Source organism: Panthera onca, chromosome X, assembly GCF_046562875.1.
Source record: "Panthera onca isolate mPanOnc1 chromosome X, mPanOnc1 haplotype 2, whole genome shotgun sequence".
Classification (NCBI taxonomy): Eukaryota; Metazoa; Chordata; class Mammalia; order Carnivora; family Felidae; genus Panthera; species Panthera onca.
The window spans coordinates 36,307,853-36,322,898 of record NC_138357.1 but is presented as its reverse complement, the minus strand read 5'-3'; positions in this window follow the sequence as shown (position 1 = coordinate 36,322,898).

Genomic DNA, 15,046 nt, shown 5'->3' with positions numbered 1-15,046 from the left:
GTTGATGTTATCCCCTGACAGCATTAAATGCAATGTTGTGCCATAAAAATTCTCAAATATATGCAGATTACTAAGCAAGCAGAGCAAACTGCCTCAGAGAGAATAAAGAGACAAGGGTAACCTTGTTTTGAAGCATTTGCCTTTCCAAATGTTGACCCTCTTAGAAGTTTGATGCTCCTGAATTTTAAAATCGCAAGCTTATGTTGCCAGTGTAATAGTTTAAAGCAAATAAATTTAAGCTATAACACATGAACATGAAAGCAGGTGTCCTTGAAATACACAAAGCAAATATATATATAAAAGTCGGGGATTGTTCATATTTGGGAAAACCGATAGCTGATAATCTTATAAATACACTGATTTATTGCATATACTTTAACAAAATGAATGGTAGCCTAGGAATTTTTTTGTCATTTATTTTTATAAGATAATAATTGAAAAGTGGCTTTCCTCAGAGAACATGTTTACCGAATAAGACTTCTAATGAAGTCTTACCACCAGTTTTCAACTTCATCACCATAGTTGGTGGCTGGATTGTTTGGATTGGAGTTCTTAGATGTGCTGCCACGATTCATCTGCCACGGGGTAGGATTTTGGGGAATGATTATTTCAGGTGTGAATCATAGGTGCCTATTTTGCAAGCTAGCAGATTGGCCCCAATTTGTCATTGGTTTAGTTGACTATAATTTGTCATGTCAACGAGTATTTATTGAACAACTATGCTCATAGATTCATGCTGGGTTTATGGATTGTGGAAGGAAGAATAAGGAAAGGGAAAAGAAACAGAATTTGGTTTTTGCTGCTAAACAGCTTGCCGCCCCAAACCAAATATATAAATATACGTAAGGCCAAGTGTGGTAGGAGGATTTCTAGGATGGCCCCTGTGAGCTACTCTCCCTGGTATTCATCCCGCGATGACGTTACATGGCCAAAGAGATTTTGCGAATGTAGTCAAGGTTACTAATAAGCTGACTCTAACAGTAAGGATGTTATCCAGGTGGGCTAACCTAATCACCTGAGTCTCTTATAAGCAGAGCTTTCTCTGCATCGTAGCAGGAGAGGAAGTTAGAGATTCCAAACACATGGGAGTTGAAGGCGCTGCTGCTTGCTTGAAGATGGGGGAACCCACGGGGGAAAGACCTGAGAGCACTCCCGTTGTTGACAGTGACCTCTGGTTGATAGCCAGAAAACGGGGACCTTACTCCTCCAACCACAAGGAATTGGACTGTGGCGACCACCTGCATGGGCTTGCATATGAAAATGCAGCCCCAATGGATACCTTGATGTTGCCATGTGAGGTCCTGAGCAGAGAGTTTTGCCTTCAAAAGCGGCCAGTGTGGCTGCAGAATGGTGGGCAAGGAGCAGAAAATTATGCAATGACCTGTAGACCATGGTAAGCCACGGAAGAGTTTTTGCTTGTTTGTTTGTTTTTTTTTTTATTTTATTAAAGTTTATTTATTTTGAGAGAGACTGAGCAGCTCTCTGTGGGGCTTGAACTCACGAACTGTGAGATCACGGCCTGAGCCAAAGTGGGACGCTTAACGGACTGAGCCACCCAGGTGCCCCCCTACTTGTTTGTTTTGTAAAGCCGAGGGAGTGACAATCAGTTTTACATGGTGAAATGGTAATTCACTTTGCCAGGTAGAGTATGGATGGGGGTTGAGTGAGGGATAGAGAACCAACAAAAAAAACTTATTTTGGAAACTACTGTAATAGACTAGGCTGGGGGTAAGTATGGTTTGGACCAGAGTGATCATACTAGAGACCTATAGAAATTTTGTGATGATAAATTTGTGTTGTTTTAGGTGTCTTAGTAAAAATATGCCTCAGGGAAAAGTATAATTAGCGATATGTGAGATAAACTACCTTCTTTTAAGAATTTGAGGAGCAGGCTTCTTAGAAAAAGTTGTATTTGAAGGAGACCTGTAAGGAAATTAATTTGATTTTTTTTTTTTTTGAAAGAGTAGGATTTAATTCTGAAGTGAAGCAATCCTCAAGAAAACTTATTTATTTTTTTTGAATTTGATTTTTAACAAGTGGAGATACGGGAAATTAACAGTAGGCCAGTAGTTTTCAAATTTAGCAGCATGTTGGATTGCCTGGGGCGCTTTACATATACTGATGGCAGAGTTTCTGATTTAATTAGTCTGGGTACTACTTAAGCATTAGTGTTTTTAAAAATCTCTCCAGGTGGGGCAGCTGGGTGGCTCAGTTCGTTTAAGAGTCTGAGTTCGGCTCAGGTCATGATCTCATGGTTTGTGACTTCGAGGCCCACATCGGGCTCTGTGCTGACAGCTCAGAGCCTGGAACCTGCTTCAGATTCTGTGTCTCCCTCTCTTGCCCCCCCCCCCCACTCCCCTGCTCATGCTCTGTTTCTATCTCTCAAAAATGAATACACGTTAAAAAAAAATTTTTTTTAATCTCCCCGGGTATTTACTGTAGACTAAAGATCACCCTCACTCGTTGGGATGGGTACCATCCAATATGTTGAAGAGCATGAATAGAACAAAAAGGTGGAGGAAGGAGAAATTTACTCACTCTCCACTGAGACGTCCATTTTCTCCTGCCCTACGACACCAGTATTCCCACCCCACCTCTCGGACCCTCCCCCCCCCCACCCCCCCTCACCAATAGCTCTCAGGACTTTGGATTGAGACTGAACTGTACTGCCAGCTTTCCTGGTTCTCCAGCTTTACAGACTGTGGATCATGGGACTTCTCAGCCTCTGTCACCATGCGTGCCAATCCCTATAATAAATCTCCACTTATATATATCTGGATATATCCTGTTGGCTTTCTCAGGAGAACCTTCACTAATACAGGCACCAATGCTAGATTATAACTGCATGAAACAAGGAAGAATTTTTCTGCTCTTGGAGGGGGGTCAGAGCCAGCAGAGAGCTGATGAGTTTGGTGCATGGGAAAATCTAGAGGGTGCTAAGCCACGTCTCCCTTTCTCACTGCAGAATTCTCAGCTCTATTAGTGTTCTATTGCTTCCACAATACCACACACTCCAGGGTTTTAAACAAAAAAACTTATTATCTCACACTTCCGTAGGCCTGAAGTGCAGGTACAGCCTGGATAAGGTGGTTCCTCTGCTTAGAGGACTCACAGGGCTGAAGTGAAGGAGCCAGAGCCTGCTGTGTTCATTTCTGGAGGTTCTAGGGGAGAGTGCATTAGGCTCATTCAGGTTGATGGCTCAATTCAATTTCATGCAGCTGGAAGAAGACTGAGGTTCTCATTTCCTTGCTAGCTGTTGGTTGGCAGTCGTTCTTCCCTTTTTGAGGCCTTGACATTCTCTAGCTCTTTGTCCCCTTCTGTGCCAGCAATGGTGGATTGAGGCCCTCTTGTGATTAAAATATTTTTGACCCTCTCCTTTGAGGCATATCTTTTCCTGTATCCTGTTTTCTTCGTTTGTTTTTAAGGGCCCCTGTGATTCCATTGGGCTCGCCTGGATAATCTAGGCCAGTCTCTCTACTTAAGGTCAATTGAATGGCCACATTAACTTCATCTGTGAGGTCCCTTCATCGCCGTCATTAGAGAAGCGTCCAATTGAATAAGCAGAGGGTAGGAATCTTATAGGAACACCGGAAATCCTGTCAACTCTAACAGCCTAAAACAGAACAGAGCTCAGCAAGGAAAGAGAATCTACATTAAATGAATTGGTAGATTTAGATACCAAAAAATGAAAATTTTCATTAATACCTCAGGATAACTGAAGAAACTCCAACATTTGCTAGCTATTTCATCTAGGTGAAAGAAGAAGCAGTCAACAAAGTTAAACAAGGTGGGAATCTTCTAAATTTCTGTCTGGACATTTGATCTCTTTCCATCTTCCTTGGAGAAGTTATCTAACCTCGTGGCTTCAGCAGTGATTTCTATATGGATCACATCTGAAGTATGCACCATTTTTTGGTGTGGTGAGGTATCCAAGTAGAGGCTATACCTTAAAGTTCAAATATTTGGGTCCTTCTGATTTAGATAGTATCTGGAAGTTTTTTGTTTTTTTTTTTTATAACTTTCTATTTCCTGAAATTTGCCAGTCTATACCAGATTTTATAGGGATGTTTTGTTAAGGTAAAAACAAAAACAAAACAGCACCAGACTTGGGTTGCATATACACTTTGTTATGAATTCCAGTATGTTTTAGAAAAGTCACTTGAAATCTCTACATAATGACAGTAATAATACTTTATTTGCATACTTTATGGGAATGTATCAAAGTCCAAATAAGATTAATGTGTATGGAAGTACTTTGGAAAATAGCACTTTTCAAATGAAAAGAAAAACTGTTTTCTTTTTACTTTGACCAACTAAAAATGACTACTTGAAAAATATTTTAATTGTTTTCTTTAATTCAGATAAGTCCAAATAAAGTGAATCATTTTATATGAATAAATACGCATTTTTTTGGTGGTTGAGAGCTGTTATTATCACAAATGGAAATGATACTGTTAGATTTGTTTTGGGTAATTTTTGTTTTTAAGGACCTGTTTCTAAATAATGCATCTTCTGAATAGCCTATAGATTGAAAATTTGAACCAAAGATCACTTTCATTTAGTCACATGCATTTAAGACTCCTCCACAACATTTTATAGCTTGATAGCTCATTTCCTTTTAGTGCTGAATAATCCATTGTCTGATATACTACAGTTTATTTTCCATTTACCTAACGAAGGACGTTTTGGTGGCTTCCAAGTTTTGGCTGTTATGAATAAAGCTACTATAAACAGTCATGTGTGGGTTTTTGTGTAGACCTAAATTTATGGACCATTTGGGTATATTCCAGGGAGTGTGATCGCTGGAACATATGATAAGTATATTTAGTTGTATAAGAAACTACCAAGCTGTCTTCTATCTTCTAAAGTGACTGTACCATTGTGCCTTCCCACCAGCAATGAATGAGAGTTCCTGTTGCTCCATATCCTCGCCAGTATTTGATGTTGTCAGTGTTTTGGGTTCTGGCCATTTTAATAGTTGTAGAGTTGGAACTCCTTGCTTTGATTTGCAACTCCCTGATAATATATGATGATTTTTTTTTTCTTCTACTTATTTGCCATCTGTGTATCTTCTGTGGTGAGGTGCCTGTTTGGGTCTTTTGTGCTTTTTTTAATCAGGTTTTTTTTTTTTTTTTCTTATTGCTAAATGTTAAGAGTTCTTCATGTATTTTGGGTTAACAGTCCTTTTTCAGATAATGTTTTTTTGCAAAGAATTTCTGTCGGCCTGTGGCTTGGGATCTTATTCTCTTGACAATGTCTCTCATGGAAGTTTTAAATTTTAATGAAGTCCAGTTGAACAGTTATTCCTTTCATGGATCCTACCTTTGGTGTTGTACCTAAAAACCCACTGCGGTAGTCAAGATCATCGAGGTTTTCTCTTTATCTTCTAGAAGTTTTATAGTTTTGCATTTTACACTTAGATCTATGATCAACTCTAAGTTAATTTTTACTAAATGTATGAGGTCTATGACTAGATTCATCTTTTTTCATGTGGGTGTTCACTTATGCCTGCACCATTTATTGAAAAGATTATCATTGCTTCATTGTATTGACTTTGCTATTTAGACAAACATGAATTGACCGTATGTATGTAGGTGTATTTCTAGGCTTTCTATTCTGTTCCATTGATCTGTCCATTCCTTCACAAGTACCACACTGTCTTGATTACTGTAGCTTTATAGAAAGTCATGAAGTTTAGTAGTATCATTTCTCAAAGTTTGTTTCCCTTCAATATTGTGTTAGCAATTCTGGTTTTTGTTTTGTTTTGTTTTGTTTTGTTTTTTTACTCTTCATATAAACTTTATAATCAATTTGTTGATATCCACAAAAAAACTTGTTTGGATTTTATAGTGCTTTTACTTACAAGACTTTTGACACTAAATGTGTGGTATCTTTTCCAACACTACTTCTCTAAGTCTCTGACAACAGCTGAGTGTCCTATAATTCAGTTCAATTTAATTCAATTCAGATACTACCTACCTGGAGTTAGTGTTAGATCCCACAAGTTAAGGGCTTAATTTCATAGACTTACCCCACTTCAGATGCCAGCCCTAGGTTGTCATCAGTACTTCTGACCAATCAGCTATAAGTTCAGCTCTAAACACAAAAACAGTTTTATTTCATCCTTCCTAATCAGTATAAAACTTAATTTTCTATTTCATTAGTTAGAACTTCCAGTATGATGTTGAACATGAGTGGAGAGAAGGGACATTCTTGTTTTTTTTTTTTTTTAAGTTTATTTATTTTTGAGAGAGAGCAAGAACGTGTGCACAGGGGAGATGCAAAGTGAGGGAAAGAGAGAGAATCCCAAGTTGGCTACACATTGTGAGTGCAAAGCCCAATGAGGGGCTTGAACTCCTGAACCGTGAGATCATGACATGAGTTGAAATCAAGAGTCAGATGTTTAACAGACTGAGCCACCCAGGCACCCAGGGACATTCTTGTTTTTGTTCCTGATCTTAGTGGGAAGTGTTACAGTTTCTCACAATTATATATGATGTTAAAGTAGGTTCCTTGGTAGGTTTTTTTTTTTTTTAATCATGTTGAGGAAATTCTCTTCTATTCTTAGTTTGCTTAAAGTTTTTTTTTTTTTAATGTTTGTTTATTCTTGAGACAGAGACAGCATATGAACAGGGGAGGAGCAGAGAGAGAGGGAGACATAGAATCCAAAACAGGCTCCAGGCTCTGAGCTGTCAACACAGAGCCTGATGCAGGGCTCGAGCCCATGAACTGCGAAATCATGACCTGAGCCGAAGTCGGACGCTTAACCGACTGAGCTGCCCAGGCACCCCACTTAGAGTTTTTAATCCTAGATGAGTGTTGGATTTTATCAAATGATTTTTCTGTATGTATTGATATGATCATATGAATTTTTTTAGCCTGTTGATAGGACTGATTGCATTAATTGATTTTTAAACATTAAACCAGCCTTACATACCTGGGATGAATTCCCTTAGTTGTGGTGTATAATTCTTTCTATATATTGTATCCAATTGGATCAAACTTTATTGAATTTTTGCATCTATGTTGATGAGAGTTATTGGTCTGCAGGTTTCTTTCCTTGTAATGACTTCATCTGGTTTTGGTGTTAGAGTAACACTGGCTTCATAGAATGGTTATGACATACCCCCTTTGCTTCTATCTTCTGAAAGAGATTGCATAGAATTTGTATAATTTCTCCTTTAAAATGTTTGCTAGAATTCACCAGTGAACCCATCTAGTCCTGGTATTTTCTACTTTGGGAAGGTTATTAAATATTCAATTTTTTAAAATACATATAGGCTCATTCAGACGTCTATTTTTGTGTGAGTTTCGGCAGATTATGTATTTCAAGTAATTCGTTTGGCAGATTGTGTCTTTCAAGTAATTGGTCCATTTCATCCAGATTTTCAAATATGTAAGCATAGAGTTAATAATAATCATTATACATTTAATGTCCATGGGGTGTGTAATGATGTCCTGAATTCATTTCTGAGATATAATTTTCCTTTTCTTGAAGATCTTTTAATATTTCTTGCAAGGCAGGTCTACTGGCAACAAATTCCCTCAATTTTTGTTTGTCTAAGAAAGTCTGTTTCCTTCACTTTTGAAAGATAATTTCAGACTGTACTGAACTCTAGTGTTGATGGATTTTTTTTTTCTGTCAACACTTTAAATGTTTCACTCCCCTCCTCTCTCGCATGCATGGTTTTGAGAAGTTAGAAGTTCTTATCTTTGCTCTTCTCTAAGCAAATTATTATTATTGTTTTAACCTCTGACGTCTTTTAAGATTTTGTTCTTTGTCTTTTGTTTTCTGCAGTTTGAATGCGATATGTCTGGGCTTAGTTACTTTTGGTGTTCTCTGAGCTTTTTGAATCTGTGGTTTGGTGTCTGACATTAATTTGGGGAAATTCCTCATCATTGTTGCTAGAAATATTTCTTCTATTTTTTCTCTCTTCTCCTTCTGGTATATGTTACATCTTTTGTTCCTTTGTGATCGTTCCTCAGTTCTGTGGGGTTTTTCTCAGCTTTTTTTTTTTTTTCTGTTTTTGGAAATTTTGATTGACCTTCCTCAAGTTCAGAGATTCTTTTCTTAGCTGTGGCCAGTCTACTAAATGAGTCCATCAAAGGCAGTCTTCATTTCTGTTAGCGTTTTTAATCTCTGTCATTTCTTTTTTCTTTCTTATAACTTCCATTTCTGTTTACATTGCTGTCTCTTTATCCATGAGAGCCCTTAGCTTGCTAATCATAGTTGTTGTTGTTGTTGTTGTTTTTAATTCCCATTCTGATAATTCCATCATCCTTCACATGTCTGAGTGTCATTCTGGTGCTTGTTGTGTCTCTCCAAACTATTTTTTGCCTTTTGTTATGCCTTACAAATTTTTCATGATAGCCATATGTGATGTATTACGTAAAAGGAACTGAAGTAAATAGCCCTTTATGACTGTGATTGTAAGTTCTCTCTCTAGCCAGGCATGTCCCAGATAAAGTCAAATGGTCTAGAAACTTCCATATACATCCAGTCACTAAGATGCTTTTGTTGATGCTCTTAAGATACTCAAATATTGACTTATTTTTCCACTTTCAATGCACGTTGTGCCATTATGTGAACATATTTTCCTTTCTGAATCTTTTTTTTTTAATTTGCCATGCTACTTTAAATAAGCTTCATCATTTTACATAGTCAGGTTTGCTTTAATTCTATGAAAGAAACCAATACTAGGCTGATAGATAGATAGATAGATAGATAGATTATTCTCTCGGAAGATCTCTTCCTTTTTAGTCATTGATAATAACTAGTGTCATACGTGAGGGAAAATATCGTCAAAGAATATTTCTTTTGTATGTTTTTCTGAACTATAGGATACAATGACACACACAAGTCACAACTGACGAGACATAAGCTGAACATACCTGGGTAACTAGCATACAGGAGAAATAAAATATTCCCAGCACTGCAGAACTCATTTCCATGACCCCTTCCATTCACTAGCCCTTCCCGAGGCTAACCATCATTTTGACTTTTAACATCATGGATAAATACTGTGCTCTGTTGCACAACTACCTTTTTTTGTTTGTTTAATATAGTATTTGTGAGCATAAGACTGGAGACCTATTTTAGCAAACAGAATCCATGTTCTACGTGAACTCTGCATGCCACGTCCCCCATGTCTTCTCTGAAGCTCTGTAGCTAGGAATTTGAGGCATAAACACAGCCTATTGAAAGAATAAACCCCGGAGAGAGCACATTTTTACATCCTCCACTCTGACATTTTTTAATTAGAGGGAACTTTCTGCATGAGAAATTCTAATTGAAAGGCATTATCGAGGGGCGCCTGGGTGGCTCAGTGGGTTAAGCGGCCGACTTCGGCTCAGGTCATGATCTCGCGGTCCGTGAGTTCGAGCCCCGCGTCGGGCTCTGTGCTGACAGCTCAGAGCCTGGAGCCTGTTTCGGATTCTGTGTCTCCCTCTCTCTGACCCTCCCCCGTTCATGATTTGTCTCTCTCTGTCTCAAAAATAAATAAACGTTAAAAAAAAATTTTGAAAGGCATTATCGATCACGAGTGCTGGAGACTGATTATCTTATAATTTTTGGACTACCCCCTAACAAAACCTACTAAGTTCACCAGAAGTATTAGCCTAATATGAAACCACAAAAACCGAAGCCGACAGTCTTAAGTTAAACCTTTTCAAGGGTCTATAGCTGCAGGGAAGGATAGGTATAGAAAACCCCATTGACTTTTGCCCTTGGTTTTCAATTACTCAGAAACCTTCATATGAATTACAGATTTTATTAGATCAGAAATTCAGGATGGGAATTTTCTTTTTCAGTAGCCTCCACACTCAACGTGGGGCTTGAACTCATGACTCTGAGACCAAGAGTCCCATGCTCTACTGATTGAGCCAGCCAGGCACCTCTAAGATGGGAATTTTTGTTAGCACTAAGTTTCGTTAAAATACAATTGTGAGAAATCAGAATATTTACAGCAAAGCAATTTTAGAAAACAATTTGATTCAACACAGCACTAGCATTGTGACACATTATCAGATATTTCTCAATTTTTGTCTGTAATGGACAATTGAAATCAGTGTTTTGATTTCAGAAAAAACCAATCTCTTTGGATTTCTGCATGTTAATTCAGTGCAAAAAAAACGCATTAAGAAATGGTTAATATAGGGGTGCCTGGGTGGCTCAGTCTGTTGAGCGTCTGGCTGTTGATTTCAGCTCAGGCCATGATCTCACGGTCATGGGATTGAGCCCCACATCAGACACTGCACTGAGCATGGAGCCTGCTTGGGATTCTCTCTCTCCCTCTCTTTCCCCTCCTCCCTAACTCATTCTCTCTCTCTCTTTCTCCCAAAATAAATAAACTTTAAAAAATGGTTAATATAACAAACTGTATAAGCATCTAGCTTCTCTAAAAGATTTAAAATTAAATAAATAATTATAGCAATGTGTTATTGGGTTTGTAATAAACAGATTTTCATATATATAAAATAATATAAAGGGAAGAAAGGAATAGAGTCATATAGGAGCTACATTTCTATATCACTGGAATTTAGTATGAATCTGAAGTAGATTTTATAACAAATGCACATTTTAAGCCCTAGAACAACCACTAAGAAAATAAAAATAAAATATCATTAATGGATTTACAGTGTCACTCTGGATCATATTCACTTAACACAGTCTCTAGTAAATCACCTGTTAAGTCAATGGGTACCCTTACCTTTTAAAATATTGGTGAAATTGTTGATTTCTGCCATTATGTTCCCCCCCTGCCCTCCAGTTTTTCCTGGTATTATAACCGCTTGCTCCAAAAGGCTTTCTAGCACCAGTCAGTTCCTTCATTTATTAGATGAGTTGGGGGAAGGCAGTATATACTAGATTCTATGTCTATAACCTAACTACTGACTGAAATATTATAAACGGATTGATGTAATTCCTAGTGAAATCATGACTGTGAACTTCTGGTAATGATTCAGGAGTTGTAGATCACTTAAGATCAGGTAAGGGACCAGAGATATAATCTACCTACTTTCTACTGTTGACAGATGGCAGCTCAGATTCTCTTGAGATCAGAAGTGATGAGGTAGAACTCCATTTCCCAAAGGAGAATTAGTCCCTTTTGACAGAAGGCCCAGAGATCTATTTTCCTCATTCCTATTCTACTAATTTAAGGAGATCCTCTCTTTAAGTCTCTACCCTTTTATGTGTTGGCAATTTCATGTACTACATCAATGTTGAGAACAGAAATGACACATGAAAATATACATATATTTACTTATGAGATCCTGATTGTCATGGGTAACTTTTGGCTCCCCTGCACCTGAATATTCTTTCTATGTTGGAGGAATTTTGCCTCTTAATGGGAGACCAGCTCTGCCAACTAGATGCATCTCCCTTGAATTTAGAATCTGGAACTAGGGACATAAATACAACAAAGAATGGAAAATAGATTTTGATGGGAACAATAGCAACAACCTGTTTCCAAGGGCGTTAGCAAGAGTGATGCCAGCATCAGTGCAAGCTTTGATGTTCAATGGCAGGGACCATGGTGTCTTCAGTACACAAGTCCCATGGTGGAATTCGTCTGTGATTACAGCCACATCGTTTTTTATTTTCTAAGCCTGTTACTTCATCTTTTGTGAGTCTGTGAACTATTCATTAGTTTCTCAAACTCATTTGACTTGAATCATTCATTTGGTTTCTGTTGCTTTCAACTCAACTGATTTATACAATGGTCATAAAATGACAAGGCTCTAGCCAATCTAGATGGGGAAAATTGAGCATTGATATCCTACTTCATGTTTTACAGGCATCGTTGGGGCTTCACCTTAGAATGTGAATAAGAAAGTCCATAGGGAAGGATAATGATTCCACCCTAAGAGTTTTAAATGTAGTAGTGCGAAAGACTCACTGTAGTTAATAAATCCATATTGTTGAGAAGGCATCAGGGATAGTAACTTTTTATTGTTAAACTTCACAGGCAAGGTGGGAATTTAAGGTACCGTTTAAAGGAAGAAAGACAATTTTTTTTTTCTAGTTTTATACTCTACTTCCAATATCTTGGGTAGGCATCTAGGTAAGCTATAGTCGGTGGGAATAGCATGACGTCAGCAAGCAAGAGGGGAAATGCAGCATTGAAGATACACACGGAAGAAATAATAGCACACTAGTAAAATTTGAAAACTTCGGGTCTGATCAAAGAAAAATCTCAAAGTAACAAAAGAATATATTTTGTAAGGGAAAAAAGGGAAGTTTGAGAAATACATAAAACCTTAGCTCTCAGAATTATTCTAAAATAAGTTCCAAACATATTGAAAATATTGTCTCCTCTTTAATGTCTCATTAGGCATAAACCTATCAGAAAAGCACATATGGTTTAGCTTCTCTCCTTCTGTACCATTTGAGTCATTTAAATATTTGAAATATAATGTGATTTTTGTGCTGATAACATCTATTAGATTGAGAGATGTTATAAGAGGTGGTTTTTTTTTTTTTTTTTTAATGGAGTCTGGATTTAGGGTCCAGAGTTGAATTTGCAGTGTTTTCTAATCCTAATCCCTTCTCTTGGGTTTTTTTTTTCTTGTGGAAACATTTCACATATTGTGTATCTCAAGGATAATTGGTGAAAAAATTATATTTAGAATTTGTCATTGCGAGAACATTTGGTGTTTTGTTAAACTGAATACTAGATATCCCTACTCCACATTGCAGTCAAACTCTTAGGGCTTTCTGGACCTTTATTTAAGGATACTTAAGAGAATTTTTGTGGTTTTTAAAATCCAAAGCAGAATATTTATATACACCCAAATAATAATCTTAGATGTTAACATTTATTATATTCTCTTGATCTACGAGGCCCTGCACTAAAGACTTTAGATGCAAGTGCTGTCGTTATTTCCTCTTTACAGGTAAGGTATCCTGGACTCAAAGTTTAAGAGACTTGTTTAAGACCACAGAGCTAGTAAGAAGCGGAGCTGATATGGAGACCCAGGTGAGTGAAACCTCAAAGCTTGTGCTTTCAATCCATTTGCTCTATTGACAATGATGGGGTTTTGGAGTGGCAGGGGGTCCAGAGCTGATAGCCAAGAGAGAATTCTTGAGACCCCTTTGGTGCAAAAAGGTGATTTTACGAAAGCCAGGGGACAGGACCCCTGGGCGGATATTGGTTGTGAAGGGTGACTGGTTATCTACTACGGAATTGGGGGAGGGAAAGGCAAATGGGAGGCCTCAGGAAGGACTTTCATATGCTAAAGAGGGCCCCTTAGACACGGGAGGCCTTGCTATTGTCAAGCTAAGGTTGTTTTTCCCCCCTCTGGTAAGGCATTAACATTAGGGCGGTAGGGGGGTTCCTGGAGAAATGTTATTCTATCTGCCTCAAGAATTTGTCAGTGGGCTGCAGGTTATACAGAAATGTAACTTCACCCGCCACTTCCTTCTCGCCTTTGTTCCCCACCTCACTCTGGAGGGAAGGGTAATGTTGGGGCTCCAGGAGGCTGAGTCTATAAGTTTCTGGAGGTTAGGCTGTTGATAAGATTGCCTTTTTCTTGTAATTTACCAAGACCTTTGTAAACTGATGGAGACTCCGGTCCTGCCTGACTGTGATCTCTATCAGTTAACTATTTGTTTGCCCCTTTCCTCGGTCTTTGGGCAGCCAGGAGCGTGTGAGGAGTATCACACCTATCCCACTTGGGGGTAGGGGGTGGTTTGCTAGCTTGTACTCGGATCTCAGCTTGCCTTAGGCTCCCTCGTCAACAAGAAAAGAACATTGAGTTTTAAAAAATCCCTTACTTAGATCTGAGAAATGAAAAAGAGACGTATATAAGATTTAATTATTATGAAGTTTTAAAAATATGTATTATTGCCTTGTTGTGTCAGGCCCAACCTTTTGGTAGTGATGCTGTTGGCTAGGATCCACTGAAGTACTACCCACAGAGAATCTTCACAGATATTTCTCCCACCGAGGCTAATGTGGCTGGACTGGCCCCCTGGTTCTTCTCGTAATTTCAGCACGTACTCCGTAAAAACCATTAGGGGACTTTGAAGAACAAGATTTATTTTTTGTTGGGGGGGGGATACATGGCACACCTGAGAGCCACACAGTGGGGTTGTAGAGAAAGAGAGTGAGAGACAGAGCAAGAGAACAGGCCTAGGGCTCTGACTTCATTAGAGTTCAAGGGTAAGAGCTCCAGGGTTTGGGAGGTTCATGCTTTATTGGCTAATTTGAGGTATAACAGTGGGAATTAGGATGGGGGAAGGGAGAAGCAAGATCAGTCCAGTAATCAATTATCTAAATTACTGGGGGTGTTCTGAAAGCGGGAACTTCGTGGATGGGAGTGGCCTAATTCCCCATCTGGTTGTTTTTCTAGTAGCTGTTTTGTGCAGCTGGCAACCGGTTTATTCCAGACGGATGTCTTTTCAATGGATGCCTAGGCAGTCGAAACCTCCGTGTCAGACACTTCGCCTATATTTGTTAATCCTAGGAGCTAGTATTATCCCTAATTTGCAGATGAGGAAACTGGGGTCCAAGGAAGTAAAGGATTAGAGAACTAGTAAGGGGTAGAAGCCAGATTTGTTTTCAGTTACAGGGCTCTAGGACAGGCTCTTAACCCTTAGGCTGTGCTGACTTTCAATAGATGCTGCGACCCAGCACTACACTCCAGGGTCTATTTGCAGACTCCAGGGTGTTGAGATGGAGGTGTGGCAGGATTGTCGATGGCTTCCTATTTCCTGCTTCAGAGTTGTAATAGTGTATCCTTGAATTCAATAATCCCAGAGGCTCCTTTCTGATTTTAGCAAAGGGAGAAACATCCTTGTGTCATCAGTTTTAAGATATTCTGGAACTTCTTTCTGTGGATGCAGCCAGAGCTTGTCTTTCCAGGTTTTCCAACACTTTTGTAAGCAAATGCCCACCACGGGTTATCTAAACATTGTGTACTGTGGTTGATCTTGCCTGGGGGTGGTGGTGGGGGGACCGTTTTTAATAGAGTTCTTTAAAATGTTTACATAGGTTTCTAAACCACTGAAATGCAAATCAAAGTAAGTATTGATTCCATAAAG